The sequence below is a fragment of the Nematolebias whitei genome, chromosome 16, assembly GCF_014905685.2.
Source record: "Nematolebias whitei isolate Nwh7 chromosome 16, NemWhi1, whole genome shotgun sequence".
Taxonomy (NCBI): domain Eukaryota; kingdom Metazoa; phylum Chordata; class Actinopteri; order Cyprinodontiformes; family Rivulidae; genus Nematolebias; species Nematolebias whitei.
The window spans coordinates 21,195,929-21,220,100 of record NC_056513.1 but is presented as its reverse complement, the minus strand read 5'-3'; the positions used below and the strand labels follow the sequence as shown (position 1 = coordinate 21,220,100).

The 24,172-nt window shown below is 38.6% G+C and overlaps 1 protein-coding gene across 1 annotated transcript in view; it reads left to right on the top strand.

The window, feature by feature from the left end:
* The window catches only part of zgc:92360 (uncharacterized protein LOC436988 homolog), a 506,378-nt gene that overhangs the window by 46,177 nt on the left and 436,029 nt on the right, over positions 1 to 24,172 (top strand). The gene's annotated exons all lie outside the window — the stretch shown is intronic.

The window sequence follows — 24,172 nt, the reverse complement described above, 5'->3', positions numbered from 1 at the left end:
TATATATATATATATATATATATATATATATATATGTATGTATGCCTTTTTGTGGCTGTCTGTTGTTGTCACTGTTGTCCATTGTTGTCATCATTCTTTGTTGAAATCAGGTCTCTCTTGTAAATGAGTCCTCGAGGCTCAATGGGATTTCCCTGTCTAAATAAAGGTTGAATGAATAAATAAACTGAAATGAATTGATTAGTGAGCTTGTGGTCCTTCAAAGCCCGTAATGAGAAAATCAGCCTTGACAACACGACCAGTCAGCTTTGTTTCATTTTAAATGTTGTTGTCCAAATATGACTGCACGCTCCATGTAGGCTTAAAAATAGTTGTTTTGAACCAGCAGCTAACAATACCTTCAGTTCCTTTTTATTTTGCGGTTTTATTCAATGATGAAAACTGAAAATATTCAAAAGTAAAATCCTACTTTTAAAATTCACGGGAACTGTAGTGCTTAGAAATAATTGCTGAGATTTCAGGCTTTAAGTCAAATTGAGCGGTACATATATTTTATCTGTAAATATGTAGTCCTTAAAATTCCCTTTGTCATACAAATATTACAAATACGTAAGTATTTCATCTAGTAAAGCTTCATATTGTACCAAAAGACAAAGAACATCACTGTAATTTTCATCATAGACCAGCAGTCATAACAGTAGACTTTGCTATAGAATTAATTCTTGGTTGAAAATTGCTTGAGTCACAATTTGGATCATTAAAAAAAAGGGTAAAACAATATTTTTTACTCTCGTTTCAGTTGTTGACATTGTGAGCTTACCATCACTAAATTAAAATAAACTCTTAGGACATGACAAATGGCGTATTTAAATGCATACATTTAAAACTAATATCAAATTGGAAGCATTTTACGGTCTGTAAAATGTTTACAAGCTGTTTACAGTCTAAACTCCTCCAAAAGCAGAACATCCTCTATGTCACTGACACAACACTGTGGAGGTGCCATGATATGTGTCTCAGTAAGTTATAAACTGAAACGTCTCAGTTTGAAGTAAATAAATGCAGTTTATGTTGCAGAAAACATGGGCTTAATTCAAACATTTAATCAATGTCTTTGGATAGACTGATATGAAACTAACTTATTTATTGAATCTTGACATCTTCAATCCATTTAGATGTATTTACTTTTTTTTGGTACCAAAAGAATGGATCGGATGATGAATCTGAATCTTTGTTTTCACCTTCAGCCTTTCTTTGACCCAGTTGCATTGTCTCATCATGCAGCATTTTCAAACACCTGATCTCCCACCAGTACTTTGTGTCCCGGTCAGTTAGACAACTATAATTAGAAGCTCCAGTCTGAACAGCAGCGGGGGCTAAAGTACACAACATAAAGTGTGTATGCAGCAGGGTAACATGATGCAGTGAGGAGAAAGCAGGTGATGAAGGTCCATGAAAGTGTTGTTGTATTCACAGCCAGATGCCTGCTGGCACACAAGCTCATTGATACAAACAAATCATCAGGAGCAGATTCTTCTTAAGGTCACACCTTCCGGTTTATCTTTAGGTAAAAGTACTTGAGATGTCCTTCAAAGGTGGTGTTTTAAATCGATACCTCCAAACAAGAAGCACACAGACTTCTCAGTCTCTTTTTGTGTCATCCATCCATCCATTTTCTTTACCCGCTTATTCCATTTTTTGGGTCACGGGGGTCACTGGTGCCCATGTCCAGCAATCACTGTGCGAGGGGCGGGGTACACCCTGGACGGGTCGCAAGTCCATCACAGGGACACACAGAGACAAATGAGACAAACAACCATTCACTCTCTCACTCAACCTAGGGACAATTTAGAGTTACCAATCAGCCTAACATGCATGTTTTTGGACTGTGGGAGGAAACCGGAGTACCTGGAGAAAACCCACACATGCACGGAGAGAACATGCAAACTCCACCCAGAAAGGCCCCTGGACCGGGATTTGAACCAGGGACCTGCTCGCTGAGAGGCAGCAGCTCAACCAGTTGCGCCACTGTGCTGCCCTCTTTTTGTGTCATGTTTCTTCAAATGTTGCATCAAGTTTATGCACCTTTGCTCATATTTGCATGGTCTGATGTTTGTGTGTGTGTGTGTGTGTGTGTGTGTGTGTGCGTGTGCGTGTGTGCATGTGTGTTTTTGGCTTGTGCTTTTTCTATAGCAACTGTCTGCTCATTTGTCTTAGGCACTGTGAAGAAACAAAATGTGCAGCACCTGCAGCTTTTTAAATGATTTTAAAATCCTTGCTTTTCTTGACATCATGCTAGCTTAAATGTCAGCATTTTTCTGTAAATGTGCTTGGAAAGGTCTTTGTATATACAGAGTGAAAATTACGTGCAAAGATGGATGAGGTCATTTTCATCTTAGGTACAAAAAAAATGCTATTATAAAAGTGACAGGCAAAGTTTTTTTTATTCATGGGCCTTTTTGTGGATAAATAAAAAATGTGACTGGCTAATGAGATGTAAAAGGACAGCAATGGGTACCCCATGACTGATGTCCAGATATTCAGGTCAACAGTGTTTTAAAAGCACCGGCTTCGAAAAATGGCCGTTAGTTGTTATCATCCCCATAAGTTGTGTTCAGACTGTCCCTCCTGTAACCTAGTAGGTTTAAAGGTACATTCTTATCGCTTATAATATGTCAAGGGTCAGGGGGTTAGGTTTAGGGTCAGTGCTCTGAGTCAGGTGTAAGGTTAGGTGTATGAAAAGGGTTAAATAAAGATAACAACAACAAAAAAAAAGCTTCCGGTTTTACGCATGGGCGAAGCTGCATATTATCAATGATAAGAACATAACTTTAAACCTACTAGGATGTACAGGAGGGACAGTCTGAACGCAACCTATGGGGATGATAACAGCCAATAACTGATAACGTTCAAAGCCACTGTTTAAAAGTATAAAGAATGTAGTAGTAATATTTACAATAAATTAAATTCACTGAATTATTAGTTTGACAAGATTTTAAATGTAAAAATAATAATTGTTAAAAATCTAAAACAGAAAATAAACTCATGCATGCAGATGTGACTGATAAAGAAAGTGCAAAGAAATCACTGAAACACTCAGAAATATTTAGTCTTCAAGCTAAACTTGCAGATTTGAGATCCTCCTGTATGAATACGCACAAAGTTATGGACGCCATGTTCCACACACAAGCAGGGATTTATGAAAACATGCTGCATGAAATAGTATGTAAAAATGTATCTAACTTTTGACCTGTTGTATGAATGTGCATACCTCTACAACCATATCAAACCATAAAGAATTGAATACACTGAAAAATAACAGAGGCAGCACGGTGGCACAACTGGTAGAGCTGCTGCCTCTCAGCGAGCAGGTCCCTGGTTCAAACCCCGGTCCAGGGGCCTTTCTGGGTGGAGTTTGCATGTTCTCTCCGTGCATGCGTGGGTTTTATCCAGGTGCTCCGGTTTCCATGGGTGTGGTCCTTAATGATGCTGCATGCTTTACGCAGACATCGACTGTGGTAGGTATCCTGGATGGTGTGGAGACTGCTACCAGTGATGTCTTCTGCTGTTTGCACCACCCTTTGTAGTTCTTTCAAGCTCTGACTGGTGCAGTTCATGTACCACCCTGTGATGCAGCCTGTCAGCAGGCTCTCAATGGTGCACCTATAAAAGTTGGTGAGGCTGCTGGTGTTCATACCGAACTTCTTTAGTCTTCTTAGGAAGTAGTCTTTGTCTGGTTTTCTTGACCACAGTGTCTGTAATGTCCAGGACAAATCCTCAGTAATGTGAACACTGAGGAACTTGAAGCTGCTGACCTGCTCCACCTCAGCGTTGTTTATGTAGCTGGTGGAGTGCTGACCTCCACTCTGTTTCCTGAAGTCCACTATCATCTCCATTGTTTTGCTGACATTTAGAGAGAAGTTATTTTCCTGACACTAGCTGGTCAGTGATTTCACCTCATCTCTGTTAGCACTCTTGTCATTGTTGGTGATGAGGCCCAAGATGGTGGTGTCATCAGCATACTCGAGGACGATGGTCTTCTTGCTAATTTCAGCTTGTTATGCTTCTTTCAGCTTATTTCTGCAAGTTTCTTTTTTTTCAGCTTCTGCTAATTTTAGCTTTTTTGGATAATTCCACATTTTTTTGCGCATTTAAACTTTTTTTCAGCCTAATTCAGCAAAAAAGTGCTCTCTCCACGTCTGGTAATTTAAGCTTCTTTCTGTTTTTTAGCTACTTTTCAGCAGGTTTTTGCTAATTTCAACTTTTTTCACTTTTTTCTTTTGTTCTCATTTATTCTTTTTTTTTTTTCAGGCTAACTGGGCAAACAGGTTCTTTCAGCTTTCTTCTGCTAATTTAAGCTTTTTCTACTTTTTCAGCTACCTTTTTAACTTTTCTTTTTGCTAGTTTCAGCTGTTTTCTGATAAATTCAAGTTTTGTCATTTCTGCTACTTTCAGCCTAATTGGGCACAATTATGGTCTCTACTTTCTTCTGGTAATTTAAGCTTCTTCCAGTATTTTTATTTATTTATTTTTTTTTGCTAATTTCAGCTGTTTTAGAAAATGTACCCTTTCCCCCCTCTTTTCTGCTTATTTAAACCAAATTCAAAAATGATGTGTTCTTTCTGCTTTCTTCTGCTAACGTAGGCTTGTTCTTCAATTTCAGTTACATTTCATCACATTTCTAGCTAATTTCAGCTGTTTTTGAACAATAAACATTCGCGCTGCATTTTCACAGGAAATGCAATGTATCCAGTTAAACCTATTTTCAAATATGTTAAAACTGAATAGGTACAATATTTACAACATTTCAAAGTGAGGAATATCTTGGGCTTGGCTTGTAAGTAAAAACTGGATATTTGTACAGAGTGTAAGAAGTTTTCATCACAAAACCTGTTACAAAAGATTTCTGTTGATGTTTTTACTGATAACCCAAAAGCGTGCACAACTCCTGCATGTTTCTTCTCTGTTGAAACATTTTTTCCTCCTCTTACTTCTGCTCTAATGATGACTGGATGTTTTTTTTGTGTTTTTTTTTTTTAATGTTCCACCTGGGACGCAACATTTTGATGATCAATTAGCACATCTAGATGAAAAACAAGAAAACACTTCCACTTTTCATCTGTGAAAGTTTTTCCAATAGTTATGAAACGTATGCAGATTTCTTTTCAGTGTAATTCTCTGTGCATGTCAGTCATCTTCTTACTGTTTTCCTTTTTATGTGGGTGTTTTTAAATAAGCAACATTTTGATTGTGCAACACAGTGAGAAACTTTTATCTTCAGGTAGCAGTTTTGTTTTTTTTAACCACACTTATGGCTACATAAGTGAGGCAATCAACTACCAACTGATGATTAAAGATCAGAAGGAGACAACAATTGCTTTTTACCTTGCATGCTGATTTGTAACACACAAAACTTTAAATTTTAGTAAGTATTTTAAAATAATTTATTCTAAAAATGATAAAAAATGCGATTCTTGTTTGAGTTGTTGTAGCATTATTCTTTCCTTCATGTAAACTACTTTAGAACTGACTTTGCTCTCGCTTATATAAATGGAATACTGTATTTGTATGTGTTTGTGTGCTTTAGTAGAAGACTCATTTTACACAACCTTTAGTGTGACATCATCAGGAAGGGCTTTTAAAATTGGTGTATTATTAACAACTTCAAAAACACATTTTTAGAGTTAAAGTTTGTTAAAAATCAAAATTAAAATGTATTTTTTAAATAAAGTTAAAATCATTATCAATCACCTACCATCAATAGTGAACAAGAGGCCCAGATAGAGGCCCCCCTCCCCACCACTAGCCTACCTGGAGAGAGTATTCCATCCACTTCCAAGTGTCTTTTTATGTATGTATAAAATTATTAATTTCAAATAATGTACATCTTTTGTGCACTCAGTTCTTTGTTAGAGACCAACTTTATGTTAAATTAGAAAGTTCCTGGAGACACCCAGCACCAGACTCACCTCACCATCTGAAGAGAAGTTCTTCAGCATGACCTCAGCAGAAGTAAATACGGTCAGGAGGATTAATTCTCACAAAGCCACTGTCCTTGATACCATCCCGGGGAGGGTGCTGAAAGACTGTGCCGACCAGCTTTGCAAGGTACTGGCCGACATCTTTAACTCCTTCCTCACCCTGGCAACTGTTCCCACCTGCCTGAAGACTGGCACCGTCATCCCAGTTCCTAAGAGCTATGCAGTGACTGGTCAGGCCTCCGTGTTCAGTTGTCCCCCTCTTACAATGCTGTTATTGCTAGTATCACTCAGCCCCCTGTGAATAGCAAGCAGCCATCAGTGTGCTAACAATCCAGCGTTAGGCTAATGGTCCTGGTTGATTCACTCTTAGAAGGTGCTATTTATAAGACTGAGCTGAATACAGCACCTCAGACTGAAGAAGTCTTTCGGATGAAAGACGAAACGTTTCTACTTTTTTATTTTTTGAATATCCAGAGGACCAGACTTAACTTTTTTAGATGCGCCTGTTTATGTTTGGGTTGGGTTTTAAGTGGTCCCCTCTCTTGGATCAATTTGGGCCACGCTCCCCTCTAGTGGTGGGCCCCCCCTGCTGCCGATGCATTGGTGGCTCTCGGCATCTGGGACTGGGTGATTGGGTGTGTTCCAGCCCGCCCTGATGGCTGCCTGCTAGGGCCTGGGTGCCCTTGCTTTGTCGGGCCTCTGTTGGGTGTTGGTATGACCTCGGGACTCGGGGCTCGGTGTCCATGGCTGGATCTGCTCTGGAGGGGCGGGTTGCCGGCGGGGCCTGTGGACTCGTCGCTGCAGCCTCCTGGGGCTTCTGCATTGTTGTTGCTGAGGATCGCCCGGGGCTTCTCTCTGGGGAGGTGCGATTGTCCCTGTTGGTAGACTCTCGGGGCTCTGGGCTTGGGGACCGCTGTGTGGCTGTGGCTCCGGTCTTTCCTGTGTTACCATCGTGTCCTATGGGGATAGGTCTGTGGGTCCCCACATCCACTATTGAACATTTTTATGGAGAAACCTTATAGTGACAAGCATGCTCACACAAGTGTTTAGATTCAGGTGTTTATCAGATACACACTCAGTTGGGTTGTGGAGACCACTAAATACATCTTGTATTACTATGTACTGTATAAAATACTTTCTAATGATGTTATAAGTTACACATGTTATTTGTTGTTGTAGTTTCTCGGTTTTGTCTTGTTTTTTTTTTCTTTCCGCAGGTCTAGAGGCAGACTTCAATAATGTTGATTTGTGTTCTCTTTATAACGCTCTCTCTCCTTTACTCCTATCTCCTTCTTTACCTTTTAACCCTTCTCCCACTTTTCGCCTTTGTTTTTTCATCCCCATGTCCATTACATCTGAAATAAGCCCAAAGCAAATTCTACTTAAGTTGAATTTATATATCAAGCAGAGCATTAAGGCCAGCCATAATGCTCTGCTTGTGAAAATAAATCTGTTGGGCATCACTTTGAAATTTAGACAATAATTCTAAGTGTCACAATGCCGGACAGGACAAGGGAAAAAAAAAGTTCAGATGGACAATGGGATCGTTAGCCGTGCATGCCCGCTAACCTTCCGGTTTAAAGAGGTAAAAAAAAATCTTAAGCTCAGATGGATCACCTGATCACTGGCCACAGGCGTCTCTGCACCCTGCTGTAATCTGTGGTGAAGGAAGTATCTGAAGCTACAAAGCTGAAGCGAGCAGCACATTCAATTAAAATAGCCTTGTTCTATATTTTTTCCAAATAATTTTGATCTAAAAATATTTTTGTTTATCTGTATAATAGCCTATCTTTAAAGTTGATTTTTTCTTTTTAGGCTATTCGTTTTGTATGCTAAAATCCATTTAGTGACTCATTAATAAACAAGAAATTTTATATCTTCCTTTCATTATGTTTTAAAAATATCATGTTAAACTGATTTGCTTACAAAAACAGTAAAAGTTTAATAAAAAAAAGTAAGGGCCTGTAATTACAGTTCAATGTCAGGTTCGGAAAAAATGGCTACGGGCTGGGGCCAAGTTGGGTCAAATTTCTTAGGCCTGAATGAAATTTTAGTCCTCATCTCCTTCTACAGGTGTGCAGTGGAGAGCATCCTGTGCTCCAGCATCAACGTGTGGCATGGAGGCTGCACAGCTGCAGAAATAAAAGCTCTTCAGAGAGTGGTGAAGGCTGCACAGAAGTCTGTTGGAATCAACCTCCCTAGCAGCACAGACATCTACACCTCCAGATACAGAAAGAGGGCCACCTGCATCATGAAAGACCCCACTCACCCAGTACACACACATTTTGCCCCACTCCCCTCAGGCAGGAGGTTGCGGAGCATTAAGTCTAAAACCACTAGACTGAGGAACAGTTTCTACCCTGAAGCTAGTAAAGCTCTCACCGACTCGGGCAGACCTCAGTCCGGGCTGAAACTGCGCGCACTGTCCGCAGACGATTGAGATTTCATACTCAAGCATAAACCGTGATCGGCTGCAGCCAGCTCCGCAGGCAAGGGGCATTTACCTTCAGGACAAATTGAGTTTGCCGAATGGTCATTTGCTGACACGCATTGGATTGGATTGATTGAGCGAGCGGCAGCAGTGTTCTGTGTATGTTGTTAATAAAAAGTTCTAAAAAAAACCAGCTGCAACTCACACATCAAACCAGCATACCAGGAAATCTTCAGACCCTCTCGCAGCCACGCTGGACCTGATTTTAATTTGCTCGTATTATGAGCATAATATGTATACGTATGCGTACGCGGTGTCGCACAATGTGTGTGTCCGTGTGTGTTCATTGAGCTTTGCACGGACATGCCCGCAAGCATTCACTTCAAGTCTAATCCTGTACGCGTGGACCAAGGTCCACCCGAGTCTGTTGGAGCCTTAAGACTCATAAATCCCTAACCAGAAAAATCACTGTAATCCCACTTTAATTGGTGATGTCACTTTATTTGTGCTGTTGATTATCCAATCTGCTGATTTCTTGCCTTTAAGCTGCTGTATTCATACCCATCTGCTCACTACAGACTCATGTTCAGGCTGCTGTTTAATACACCATATTATATGACATTATTATTGGTTAGTGTATATCTTAGATCCTTGTATACTGTTTCTTTTTATACTTTATATTTTTGCTATTTTGGGTGTAACTGGGATCTTGAGTACACAATGTCGTTCCACCTCATCTACCACATGTGATGTGAATGACAATAAAGAACCTTGAACCTTGAGAAACTTTAATGAGGGCTGTCTTGTGGCAGCCATTTTGAAATTTTGATTTGATAGTGTGTTGGGGTCCACTCAGAGTCAGAGAGCTTTTATTGTCATTTCATCTACGTACAAGTACATATTGAAATTAAACAGTGTTCCCCAGGATCACGGTGCAACATATAACATAAAGTGCAACAACAATACAACACATAGTGCAGATATGTAAAACAGACCTAAAATAAATGCAAAAAGGCATTTAACCTAATCTAAACATTCTAATCTAAACAAATAATTGAGACAGGACAAGAGACACATGTTGATTAGTACATGTGTAGGTGGTACTGTACATAAGTCAAGTCAAGTCAACTTTATTTATAGAGCACATTTAAAACAGAACCTGTTATCAAAGTGCTTAACAACAACATCAATGGGAGTAAAATTAATGGAAAAAAAATCATACACTACTAATAATACTGAATAATTAATAAAAAAGCATTTAAAACATAGGATCGCAGAACAAAAAAACCCCAAAACCCACAAAATCAATTTACACTGTGTGAAATGCCTGCGAGATCAGATGTGTTTTTAGCACGGATTTGAAGTTGGAAGGGAGGGGCCTGTCTAATGTTGGGGGGCAGGTTGTTCCAGAGTTTGGGGCCCATGACTGAAAATGCCCGATCTCTGAGCTTCAGTCTTGTTTTAGGAACAGCCAAAAGCAGCAGATTGGATGATCTCAGGGCCCAAGAGGGAACGTAGGGTTCCAGTAGCTCAAAGAGGTAAAGGGGTGTGAGGCCATTTAAGCATTTGAAGGTCAACAGAATAATTTTAAAGACTATCCTAGTATGCACAGGGAGCCAGTGAAGGGAGGACAGAACAGGCGTAATATGTTCAGACCTATGAGTTCCGGATAAAAGCTGAGCAGCAGCATTCTGGACGAGCTGAAGACGTGAGATGGAGGCCTGGCTGACCCCAGCATAGATTGCATTGCAATAGTCTATAGACATAGACTATAGAAATAGACAGCACTTTGGTTGGCCTTGTCGCTGTTTTAGGGTGCATTCATCCTGTGCTCCAGCATCAACGTGTGGCCCTGTTTAGTCCACTTTAATCGAACTCTAGCTCGTTTTTCTAGAAAGTCCAGTTCGTTTAGGGAGGTGTGAACACGCCATCGAACTCTGTCACGGAACAAAAAGGCGAACTCTGGCCCGGGCTAAAACCTAGGTCTCGGTCCGGTAGAAGAGAACTCCAGCGCGGTTCGAGTACAGTGTGAATGTAAACAGACCGGACCCCGCTCCACAGGACAAAAAAACACGCATTTCTTTTACCTTATATGGAGCCGTCAGCTGCCTTGTGTGGAAAAACAATATTCTCCATGGTCTTCTGTCTCATCTTCTGCTCATGCTAAGTCCATTTTTGAAAAATGACAAAATATAACTCCTAAAACTGCTAAAACTTGATGCCACTTCGTTTTTGTTTTTATTTACAGAAGAAGAAGACGTGTCTTCAGAGGTTTTGTGTCATTTCTTTCAGTAGTTCTTGGTGCAGCGCCTCCACAGGCGAGCGGGGGAATAGGTCGGTTCAACAGGTTGACTCGACTGCACAGTGCAGTGTGAATGCAAACGCACCAGCTCAAATGTAAACAAAAGGTCATGAATATTGGTCCCGAACCGAACCGAGTCTACCGGACTATCTGGTGTGAAAACGACCTTAAATAAAATGGTATGGTATAGTATAGTAAAGTCTAATCGGGTCGTGACAAAGGCATGGATTAGCTTCTCAAGGTCGGGTTTGGATAAGGTAGAACATGTTCTGATATGCAGTTAGCAGGGTAAAGTTTTTAAACTTTTTTATAGCAGCAGAGATGTAGGCAGAGTAAGGTGAGTGGTGCAAAAAATGCAAAAACTTGAGCAGATTGCAAAAACATTACAACACATTTACGTTGTGTGTGTCATAGTCTATCATGAGAGTGTGTGTCCTTGATATTGCTGTAGGTAAAGTGACATATGCAATAAGGCTAGTAAAAATATATATATGAACGGTAGTGTAATATAAGCAGCAGTGTGAATATAAATAGTTGTGTAAATATAAACAGTAGTGCAAATGTAAACAGTAGTGTGAATGTAAACAGTAGTATGAATATAAACAGTAGTGCAAATGTAAACAGTAGTGTGAATGTAAACAATAGTGTGAATGTAAACAGTAGTATGAATATGAACAGTAGTTTGAATATGAACAAGAGTCCATCATGTGTGTATCAGAGTCCATCATGTGTGTATCAGAGACCATCACCTGTGTGTATCAGAGTCCATCACTTGTGTGTATATCAGAGTCCATCATGTGTGTATCAGAGTCCATCACCTGTGTGTATCAGAGTCCATCCTGTGTGTGTATCAGAGTCCATCATGTGTGTGTATCAGAGTCCATCATGTGTGTGTATCAGAGTCCATCATGTATGTGTTTCAGAGTCCATCACCTTTGTGTATCAGAGTCCATCGTGTGTGTGTATCAGAGTCCATCAAGTATGTGTTTCAGAGTCCATCACCTTTGTGTATCACAGTCCATCGTGTGTGTGTATCAGAGTCCATCAAGTATGTGTTTCAGAGTCCATCATGTGTGTGTATCAGAATCCATCATGTGTGTGTATCAGAGTCCATCATGTGCGTGTATCAGAGTCCATCAAGTATGTGTATCAGAGACCATCATGTGTGTGTATCAGAGTTCATCGTGTGTGTGTATCAGAGTCCATCATGTATGTGTTTCAGAGTCCATCACCTTTGTGTATCAGAGTCCATCGTGTGTGTGTATCAGAGTCCATCAAGTATGTGTATCAGAGACCATCATGTGTGTGTATCAGAGTTCATCGTGTGTGTGTATCAGAGTCCATCAAGTGTGTGTATCAGAGTCCATCAAGTGTGTGTGTCAGAGTCCATTGTGTGTGTGTATCAGAGTCCATCATGTATGTGTTTCAGAGTCCATCATGTATGTGTATCAGTGTCCATCATGTGTGTGTATCAGAGTCCATCATGTGTGTGTATCAGAGTCCATCATGTGTGTGTATCAGAGTCCATCATGTGTGTGTATCAGAGTTCATCGTGTGTGTGTATCAGAGTCCATCATGTGTGTGTATCAGAGTCCATCATGAGTGTGTATCGCAGTCCATTGTGTTTGTATCAGAGTTCATCGTGTGTGTGTATCAGAGTCCATCAAGTACGTGCATCAGAGTCCATCAAGTGTGTGTGTCAGAGTCCATCATGTATGTGTATCAGAGTCCATCATGTATGTGTATCAGTGTCCATCATGTGTGTGTGTGTCAGAGTCCATCATGTGTGTGTATCAGAGTCCATCATGTGTGTGTTTCAGAGTCCATCATGTATGTGTATCAGAGTCCATCATGTGTGTGTATCAGAGTTCATCGTTTGTGTGTATCAGAGTCCATCATGTGTGTGTATCAGAGTCCATCATGAGTGATTATCAGAGTCCATCATGTGTGTGTATCACAGTCCATTGTGTTTGTATCAGAGTTCATCGTGTGTGTGTGGATCAGAGTCCATCAAGTGTGTGTGTCAGAGTCCATTGCATGTGTGTATCAGAGTCCATCATGTATGTGTATCAGTGTCCATCATGTGTGTGTGTGTCAGAGTCCATCATGTGTGTGTATCAGAGTCCATCATGTGTGTGTTTCAGAGTCCATCATGTATGTGTATCAGAGTCCATCATGTATGTGTATCAGAGTCCATCATGTGTGTGTATCAGAGTCAGTCGTGTGTGTATCAGAGTCCATCATGTTTGTTTCAGAGTCTAGAGTTGAGGACTCTGATGGCTTGTGGGATGAAGCTGTTACACAGTCTGGTTGTGTTGGTCCAAATGCTGCAGTACCTTCTCCCAGATGGCAGGAGAGTAAAAAGTCCATTTGATGTGAGAAACCGGTCCTCCATAATCTGAGAGCACTCCAGATGCAACAGTTGTTGAAAATGACCACGAAAGATGGATCTTTTCAGTTGTCTTCACTATTTTTTGGAGAGAGTTGTGGTCTGATGCAGTGCAATTCAAAACGTTCTTGCAACACAGTTTCTCTGCTCCCACCATATCAAATTTCAATTCCCTGTGGCAAAAAAAAAAAAAAAAATCAATGAGTTATAGTCATATTTAAAATTTTAGTTATGGTGACTATCTTGGATGTTTTATTTGGCGTTTTCAGCTATAAACACACCAAATTTAAGCTCTATATGTGTAAAAATAGAGTTAAAGCCATTTAAAATTAGTTTTGGTGGATATTGTGAATGTTTTCTTTGAATCCGGGATTTATTGGGCCTTGCTCTCAGCTACCACAACACTAAATTTCAGCTATCTTTTAAAATAGCTGAGATATTTATTTGAAAATTATGTCCCCATGGTAACTTGAAACACCAATAAAAGTAACATCACACATCGTGGTGCCGAGCAGTTGGTTTTGATACAATATTTGTGGGGGTACACGTTGCGGTTCGGGCCACATTAAAGTTGGTAGAAGAGCAAGACCCTCTTCAGGTGGATAATAATAAGTGTCTGCCTGTCTAGACAGTCTCCAATGAAAAACATCATATAGAGAAGTAGAACTGAAATGTTGATGAGTATTTAAGATTTCATAATGCTGTACGTACAATTACCTAACTCCTGTGGTTTTCTTGTCATGTAAGCTATGGGTTCTTGGTCAATAGGACCGAGTGGGAGAGTTTAAAAGGGACCCCAGACAATGGTCACTAGGCTCTTAATGGCAGAAATGGCTGCTTTAAAGCTTGTCTTGAGTTTTCTGTGGGTCGGTGAGTCGTTGTACAATTTTCCCTTTTCCATTCTTAATTTTGCCTTATTGGTTTAGGATAAATGTGTTGTTTGATTTGTGCTTTTCTATTTTCTTACATTGTCAGTCATCAACTTGATGGCATTTATATTTTCTTAATTTAAAGACCATGTTGTCCATGAACAGGGAGGGGATGGATTAAATACCATTTGGCAAACCCGATCAGTTATGACCTAAAATTCAAACTCTCAGTAAGTGGCTCTCTTTTTAGGTGTCGGGACAAGCTCTGTGGTAAATCTGGAAAAGAGAATCATTGGGGGTCGACCATGTGGCCCTACTGAGAGTCTCCATCATGTTTTACTGTTAACAAGCAATGGGGAGTTCTGTGGAGGCTCACTGATCCCAAATCGGTGGATTCTGACCGCAGCTCATTGCTGGACAAATGGAGTGTAAGAAAATCTGAACATTTAATACTCGTGAATTCTTACACAACTTTTGATTAACAGTATGATTTTATTTTACAACCACTGCTAAATAATACAGTATTTGTTATACATGAAGTTTCTATATATTGTATTACTTTAATTTTGTTGCACGATAACCTCCCAATAACCTCATATGTTTAATTGCTTACAGGGGTACTACTGCTGTTTTAGGAGTGCATACTGGTTCATCATTGCCAGTACAAATATCAGCATCACCTGAAATGTATGAAGACGTATCACACGGACAAGTGAGGCGCCACGACTTGATGCTACTGAAGTTACCTGACTCAGTCCAAATTCCATCAAACGTGAAACCAATTGACCTTCCTGACTGTGCAAACCAGCCTCGTGTGTGAGTAGTAAATGATGCACTGGCATTTTTTAAATATAAACACTGTAAATATTTTATTTATTTTCTTCCACAATTCAGAACATGTAAAGAATTGTTTTAGCTGTTACTTTGAAAAACCTAATATGTTTTTTTTTTCCCCATATTCTAATTTGAATTTAGTCTCTGATAACTGGGAGCATCTGAGTGTTAAGGACTAAAACAGCAAAAAATAAAAATAAAATAAATGCGTATAAGTGATAAATGATGAACTGATGCAAATAGACAACAATTGTCAAATTGTAAACTCATGCTTCCATTTTTTTTTTTATCTGCCTTTTTTTTAACTATGACAAACAAACAAACAAAATCCTATTTTCAGACATGACATGGTGCAGATTTCTGGTCAAGCTTCTTCAACAATGGGCCCAAATAATGAAAGACGTGAGTGGTTTTAATTTTATTTTATAAACATAAAGCCTTAGTAAATTTGGTGATTAAAAAAATTACACTGAAAATCTTTCCAGTACTCTTGTAATCTGATTTTTTTTAATTGATTTTTTATTTATTTATGAACAAGTAAAAATATAACATAATAAAAATGTCTGAAAACCTTTGAGAATAACTGATGTGGGGTTGCTGGTCAAAGAACAAAAAAACAAAAAGTGAAAAACAAATCTTTATTTCAAATTACATTTTTGTTTAAACTGTAAACTCTTTCCTTTTACCATCAGAACCTGGTTCGAACCCAATTCTCCAGTGTGCAGATATAGAAGTTGCCGACTGTTCTCAGATCAATTTGAAACATCCAGTTTACTGGTACGATAACGAGCAGTGGTTCTGTGGTCAAAGCCCTGGTGTGGATAAATGTTATGTAAGTTGACAAATCAAACTTAAAATAATTTACCTGTTGATAAGTGCATCAACATGTAAATAGACAAGTGGGCTACAACGTTTGCTAAAACATTCTGTTCATGCCTCACAGGGTGATTCTGGTGGAGGAGTCGTGTTCAGAGGCAGGCTTTATGGAGTCGACTCTTTCACAATGGATACACAGTATGCATGCAGAGGACCAGCTGGCTTCATGAAGATCTGCCATAAGCCTTATCTGAAGTGGATCAAAGATACCATTGGGCTGACGTCCGGCAACTCAAAGCGTCTGAACTGTTGTGGTTAAATTAGTTAAAGCTTTTTAATTGTTTTGGCTAGCTGCAAACAAAACAAAGAACCATTCCAGAACATACCTGATATTAAAATAAATATTTCCAAAACACATTCTGGAACTATTTAAGAAATAAAGGATGTTTTCTTATACAATTCTGAATATTTTGTACCTGAAGTGATTGCTTTAAACATTGCAGTTGTTGTGATAAGTGCAAATATGATAATGACTTCAAAAAAGAAAAATAAAGAAAACATATTTTTTCCGTTTATTGCGGCTTGCAATTACTGTGAATGGAAGTCTAACAAATATAATAACAATAATACCAATAAATAAATTGAATAAAATGGAGAACTGAAGCTGATTCACGTGCCTGCCTTATTTTACTTTAATGCAATCTTGCAACCCACAACACAGTTGCACCACTGCAAGGGCATAATGAATATAACGTTTACAAGAAAGTTACTCAAAATGTCTATTAACTATTTAAAGGACTGTTCATTCAGCTGAGGTGCAGTTAATTTACAGCTAAACATATGTTTTTGAGGGAGTGATATAATATGATGCAAAAGACTCATAAGAAAAATGCGCATAAACAAAGCAGGAATCTGGTTTTCACTCTGGACATTAAAATACAGGTGATATTCAATAAAAGTGAACACTGACATTAGAAAAACAGAGCATTAGGACAATATTTTAATTTATTATTGACAAATAATAATAAAAATATATATTTTTATTGCTTTGAAGGCAGCTTAGAGCGATAAACAGAAATGTATACCCTGCTGAAAGTTATGTGTGCTAATTCCTTTTCAGGATGTCACAGTGTGCACAGGGGTGGGCCTGCATTAGAGAATTATTGGAGGTTATCAATGTGAACGTCAATACCACATCAAACTGAGACTAACTGCTCCCAATGGAGGCTCTTTAATCACTAAGAGCTGGATTCTAACTGAAGCACATTGTATCAAGCCATATGCGTACGAAAATGAAATTATTGCCTGCTGTAAAAATAGTCAAGCGGTGTGTGAGCTTTTCATGTTTTCGAGAAGGTAAGATGGTATTACCGTAGGAAAACTGTGCAATACAGAGAATCCATGTGATGTCATTACCACTGACACAGAATGAATGATTGTGGGCTAAAAGTAAAAAGGTTACAAATAAAAACTAGGAAAAACAGATGGAGCAATTAACTGTACAAACAAATCGAACAAAAAAAAAAATCTGTTATTATTTTTTTAGATTATTTGATTCAAAATTTACACCCAAGATAACAAAGAACAAATCTTGATTGAATGCTGCAATTTAGACATTTGAAAGCAAGGATCCTTTTGGGAAAATAAATGTTTATTTCAAAACAATGCTAAACATTCACGGATTCAAGGTTCTTTATTGTCATTCGCATCACATGTGGTACATGAGGTGGAACAAAATTGTGTACACAGGGTCCCAGTTACATCCAACAAAAGTATAAAATGCTAAAGAAAAACAGTAATAAGATCTAAGATATGAACTAAGAAAAACGTTAACTAAATATACGCTAAGCACTAGTAGTACAAAAACAATACGCATAACAGCAGCACGAACATGAGTATGTGTGAGCAGATAGCACGAATGAACACAACAACATGAAACAGATCAGCAGCAACATGAAACAGATCAGCAGCAACATGAAACAGATCAGCAGCGACATCATGTGATTTTTTTTGCAGTGATTTTCCTGGTTAGAGATTCATAAGTCTAACAGCCTCAGGGTAGAAGCTGTTCCTCAGTCTAGTGGTTCTACACTTAATGCTCCTTAACCTCCTGCCTGAGGGGAGCGGGGCAAAAAGTGTGTGCTGGGTGAGTGGGGTCCTTCACGATGCAGGTGGACCTCTTCCTGCATCTGAAGGTGTAGATGTCTGTGATGGTTGAGAGGCTGACTCCAACAGACTTCTGTGCAGCCTTCACCACTCTCTGCAAAGCTTTGTGGTGAAGGCTGCACAGAAGTCTGTCGGAGTCAGCCTCCCCACCATCACAGACATCTACACCTCCAATATATTCTGAATTTCAACATACACAATATATTCTATTTAGAAACTGTTATTCATTGTTTATATAATCGCAAAGTTTATGTTAACATTGGGGGTGGGGGGTGTTGGGGTTATTGTCTTTTAAAGTGCATTAAGGTCAAAGACAAGCTGTTAGCTTGCCATGTAAAGCTCTGGAAAACATTAACAGACAGATTCTTTATATGGTACTTGTGCAAAAATTTCACATTTTAGTTTTGCCCTAGAGAGCTGTTTTATTCAACAGCACTAAAGAAGCATGTTTTTACATGATTTTTATAGTTTTTAACAACGTGACAATTAACAGATAAATAATAATGTAACTTGTGAGAGGCATGCCAACGTTCCCAATGTGACTCAAAGAAATTTGGTTTATTATTTTAGCTTATAAGTTTATGACTGAAAGTGTTTTATTTTTGATTAAACTGCACATTCTTTAAGAACTGAGCAGCAGACCACAGTATATGACATCATTCTTCTTAGTTGTGTCATTTCTGAGTTGAGATTGAGGTCAAGTCGCGACCTCTGGAGGACTCGATGACGCCAGCAGTGAAATAGCATTTTTTTCACAACAACAGTGATGTATGAAAGTATTAAATCTGGATGTTTATTTTATTTTTTTTAATAGAACAGGAGATTGCCTAAAATGTTGCTTTTATTATAATTCTGTTCAGTGATAGAATATTTTTTTCAGAAATTCAAGTTAATAAAGAAAACATTTTCTTTTATCTCCTCCCTCACCAACTACTGTGCGAATATTGATTATTGTTGCCTGGAAAAATCTCAAACATCCTGAACGGTGTTTGAGATTTTTAAAGGAGGTTTACCTTTACGTCCTGTAAAGGAGGTGCCATGGATGCATTCCCATCTTCCTGGAGGCATTGCTCGACTGCCTGACTGCTGAGATCTTGGAGGTGGTGGGAAACGTCGCTTGTGACAGTGGGAGGACCAAGATCGTCACAAAGCACATACAGTTTTGTCCAACAAGGCGACAATGAGCTCAGCAGGCTGCTGGGAGGAATAGCCATTGCTCGGGGATGAGTTCTGCCCAGCATTCAGGCAGTCCTGCTGCCCAGGAGGACTGAGAGGTCTGCTTGGTCTGGATGAACGGATTGGCATCTGTAGCCAGTTTCTTCAGATCTGCTGTGGGGTGGACTGCTGCAAGAGATCCTTCCTGCCCAAAGCCATCAGCATCTAGAACACCTCTAATGAAACTGGGATGAGCTACAATTAATTTCCCTTTGGGATTAATAAAATATTTTTGAATTGAATTGAATTGAACTGAATTGAAGAGAAAACATTCACTAAGTGTTCATCAAGTCAAGATAGATCAGCACTGGTTGTGTGGACAAACTGGGATGGACACATGCTTTGCGAGTTGCCTTTCTCCTCATATTTACATATGTGGTTAAAGATTTTACAATAATTAAGAAATTGTGTTATGGAAAAATGTAAAATGTAAGCAATCTTGTTTTCTTAGAAGGAGACTCTGGTAGAGGAATTTCCATGAAGACAAGATTTATGTTGTCAGTTCTTTTATTTTGGAAATCCTGCTGACTTGCAATATAAACATTATTGGTGCATTCACATACCGTTGCAATCCTAAATATAATTCTCGGAACTGTTTTAAATTAAAAACTAAAAGGAAATAAAATCAAGCGTACTACTATAGCATTATGTCATTTAGACACAGTTGCTCAAACTTTCATCAACCAAACAGCGTTTTGATTGTTTTGAGAAGCACGAACCTCCATTGTGCAAAATCTCTGAGAGAAGAATTAAAATGTAAAAAAAAAAGAAACACAATTTCAAACAGTCTACACAGGTTAAACACGAGGCTGTAAAGATTTAATAAAAAATATCAAACGTTTTTTTCTGCATAGTAATCAATGTTGTCACGCACTTTGTGTAAATTATTTCCTAGCTCTTATTTGTTGTGATTTTGTGATATTTGCTTTTGGATTAACTGCACATTTAATTTGCAGAATGCATGTTGAATGTACTGGCAGTGGGCTGGACTGATGGGCAGCACAGAGACACTAATCATGGCAGCACAAGAGCAAGAGAAGCTGGAATCTGCCAGGCATGATCCAAGACACAGGCTGTGTAGAGATGCCCAGTCCAGTGCTTAACAGCAGGTTGTAAAATGCAGGCAGGTGCCCTATCTAAGTCACCAGAAAGGTGAAACATGTGCCACTGACCCAACAGTGTTCAGTCAGGTCATCTGGACGTTTTTTTTTTTTTTTTTTTTTTTTTGTGCTGAGACATTTCACCCTCCATCTGGTGGAGAATCAGTTTTGTTTGGTGTTTCCTTAGACTGATGAAGCCCTTCGGACGGAGGGCCAAACATCTCAGCACAAAAAAATGACCTTCAGATGACCTGACTGAACATTGTTGGATTCTATACCTGGATTATTGAGCATGGACTTTGTTGTTGTGCCACTGACCTTTAGATTTGTTTTCCACATTCCCATTCAGTTCTTGACGAAGGATCTGAGTGTCCTGTTGATGTTGTAAACTTTCAAGCACTCAAGGAAGCATGTGTATGACATTGAACCATAAGGCTTTCTTGTAGTCAATTCAGTCAGTGCACATACAGTTGTGTCTGGTCCTACATTTTTTGTGCAACAGTTTTGTCAACCAATGGTTATTGGTGCCAGTAGGTGAAGATCATGTCAGGGCCTGCAGCAAGTCTAGCATACCTAAGACTCTGTCTTGGATGCTTGCCAGTGGGATGCTTGTTCTTCTGTGGGCTGTAAGGTCAGATCTTTGATCCAGTAGCCAGGGATCATTGGTGTTGTGTGATGCTACCTTCTCCAATATGCTCATCCAGTATTGCTCAGTCTCAGACCTGGGTGGCTCTAGACCTATTGTTGCCCTGTCACTGAGAGTGCTCTTTGGATGGTGTGATGGAGAACATGCTTCATATTCTCCTTAATGTACCTTCAGTGTATCTATTCTATCGAGTCGCAAGAACTGTAAGACCTTGATATTTTCTGTTTACAGCCTCAAGACTGTGGCAACTTCTGGTATTTTCTTGGTGGTCCTTAGTGGTTCTTAGTTAGGTGACATCAAAATATTGCACCAGTGGCTACAGAAGGCTGGACTAAAAAACTATAGAGCGGCACTAATCATTGTCGGTTTCAAACATTCTTGGTGTTTTTAAACCTGGCTGACTTCTCCACATCCTCCTGATATACATAGCCTGACCGATATGGACATTTTGGCTATTGCTGATGACGATATTGGGAGGGGATGGCAACTGCTGATAACCTACTGGTATATAATGGCTGAATTTCTTTTAAAGTTTGTCCACCTCCAAAAATCTAAATAAACAGCAAGTGGAGCGGGGCTTGTTTATTTAGCACGGCTGTTAGCAACCATGAAGCTAAGCAAATCAGTCCCACATTATACTTAGTCCCACACTACATTTATAAGTCATGCACTGGTCATAAAAACAGTATTCTGTCCTCCACTATTCACCATAAAGTTATCATGTGTGTTACAAAATATAAATTAAACTAAGAAACACAGTTCCCTAGTGGTGTAGTTCATGTGATACGGGGGCATACGGACTATACCCACTAGAAAAGCTCAAGAATGTCAGTATACCCACTTACAGTACAAGTGGCCAGTGATATGTAACTTATCATTGGGCACGTGTCATTGATACGTTAAACGGCAGTTAAATGCTTCCATAACAATCTATCTGTATGCAGTGCTTGTTTATTACATTTGCGTATCCAGCCAATTTTTGTATAATTCTGTACTTAATACTTAATACTCTAACATGTTTTGCTTTGATACTGTTTTATAAATTCTATAACATGTTTTAATGCAAAGCCAGCTGTTGTACAAAGTTTGCTGTGCTTTTATTCAAATATAAGCATCAGATAAATTTGGAAATGTTCAATTTGCTTAAAAATAAAATAAATTGACAATTACTTTACCGGTGTACTTTGGTTTGTAAACGCAGTATACCCACTACAAAAATGTAGACTACACCACTGCCTTTCCCTGTTCATGGTTTAAACAGTCAGCCATGTATGATGAAGCAGCTTTTTATTTTTTTTCTTTGCAGAGAAGTAAACATTTCTGACAATTCATTTCACTGAGGATGACAAAAATAACATTACTAACACGGATATGTATTTAATGCTACATTAGATTTATTATTCTGGCTAAAGTTTCACAAGGCAATAGCCTATGTTAGTTTATCTAAATGTTAGCTTGCTAACTTGAGAGGCACATAATGCCAAGCGGGTTGGAGGATTGAAGATAATTTCTCATTGTAGATTTTTTTATTTTTTTTATTTTACAGATCAGTTAAAATAAACATACCATGTTCTGTTCAGCAAAATATGCTACACAGTATTGCTTGCTGCTTCAACTGTGATGAATGTCAATGAAACTTAAGTGAATAGCCATGACTTGAATCTAGTCTTCATGCACCCTCTGCTGGCTACATTGCATAATTACAGCTGGTTCTCTTATTTTAGGGGTGAACATTTGAAGTGCTTATATTGGTGCATAATGGGACAATTATCACTGATTGGTCCCCAAATGGCTATGTTGGCCTTTTAGGAATATTTAAGAGACACATTTTTGCTTAGAACATTTTCCTTAAACCTTTGAGCTTTAGTGACTAATGTATTTTCTTGCACACACTGACGCTCAGACAAATAATGACTGTTTTGTTCCACCTGCTGATGAGATAGCTGTAACTGCACTTCCACCATTAATCAGGTTGCCACTGGTAATGGCCACAAATTAGTCAGACTGATGTCTTTGCCACAGTGTCTTGCCCTTCAGGAAAGCAAAGTGAGACAGATGATGGTCTGAACAGGTGGCAGAAATGCCATCAGATACGTCAACATTATCTCGGACAGACTCTGCTCTGTCGTACATGCTGTGAATGCATAAACCATGAAACATGGTGAGATTTGAGAAATTAAACAAAAGACTTTCAATATTTCATTTTACAGGTAAAGCTCTTTTTATTTTGAAATACATATACACGCTTCAACCTCTTTCAAAAATACACTTTTACTCCTTGCTTCTACATAACTGCCGTTCATGATCAGCATGTTTACTCAACGACACATTGTAAACCTGTGGAAACACTGTTTTCTCATTGCAAGAATAGTTATCACATTTTGCAGCACTTTTTATATTATTAATGGAAGGGTCCTACATAAAGTTAATATACATCGTCAAAGCCAACAGGGTGAATCTCAAATGTGCAAACTGGGGCAGTTTTAATGATCAATTGACTATTTGTTGATTTTCAATTTATTAAAACCTTGTTGCTGCATCTCAACCTAAATACAATCAGCAGGAGTAGATGGCACAGGAAGGTTTACCACTATAGGGTACATCAGTCAAAGTACATATAATGTTTAAATTAGTGGGAAAAAAAAGAATGTTAAAAAAAATTATCCCTTGCAGGGTGAGTAATCTGAATGTCTTTCAGTCCTCTTCTCTGGTCCTGAAAAAGATTAAATCAAAACAACAGAAATCAGATTAAATTGAAATGCAACAAGTTTCTTTTATTATTATTTCAAATGTGTTTTTTCTTTTTAGCAGCAAACGTTACTCATTATCCAAAAAACAAAACAACAAAAAATATATATTTAAATTTTCCCATGCACTACTGTATTACTGTCAAATAAGTAAGATACAAGTATTATAAATATTCCAGAAAATCCCAGAAACTGTATTTTTTGATTTGCATAAGGTATGTATATATTTCAGTTGCTCATTTTTTATCCTCTGGAAAACAGCTAAGAGTTGGCCATTAGGGTTTTGTCCTTATTTAAAGTGGCATTATGTGTCCGTACTCATGTTAGCAAAATGGAAAACTTCCCTGAAACCCTCGAACATAATTACATTTCATGTTGCTTTGACAGGAGATTTGATTTTACAGAAATAATGAGACTTAATGGAATCATACAGCCTGAATCTGATTTAGCGCTCAGTGTTTTACCAGGATTCTGTCTTGCTGTGTATATTTTTAAACTAATCACTTTTATAATTTTTTATTTGTTTGGTAAAACTGTAAAACAAAAAACAAATGAGATCCAAAAAAAAAAAGAGCATGGCTCCTCAATATTATAACACCTACATTCTATTTTCCCTCGTCCTTCTTGAGCCGACCCCTCCGCCCAGCTCACAGTGTTTACTTCTGTCTTATCCTGATGCATGCTCAATAATCCAGGTAGAAAAATGTAAAAAAGTTAA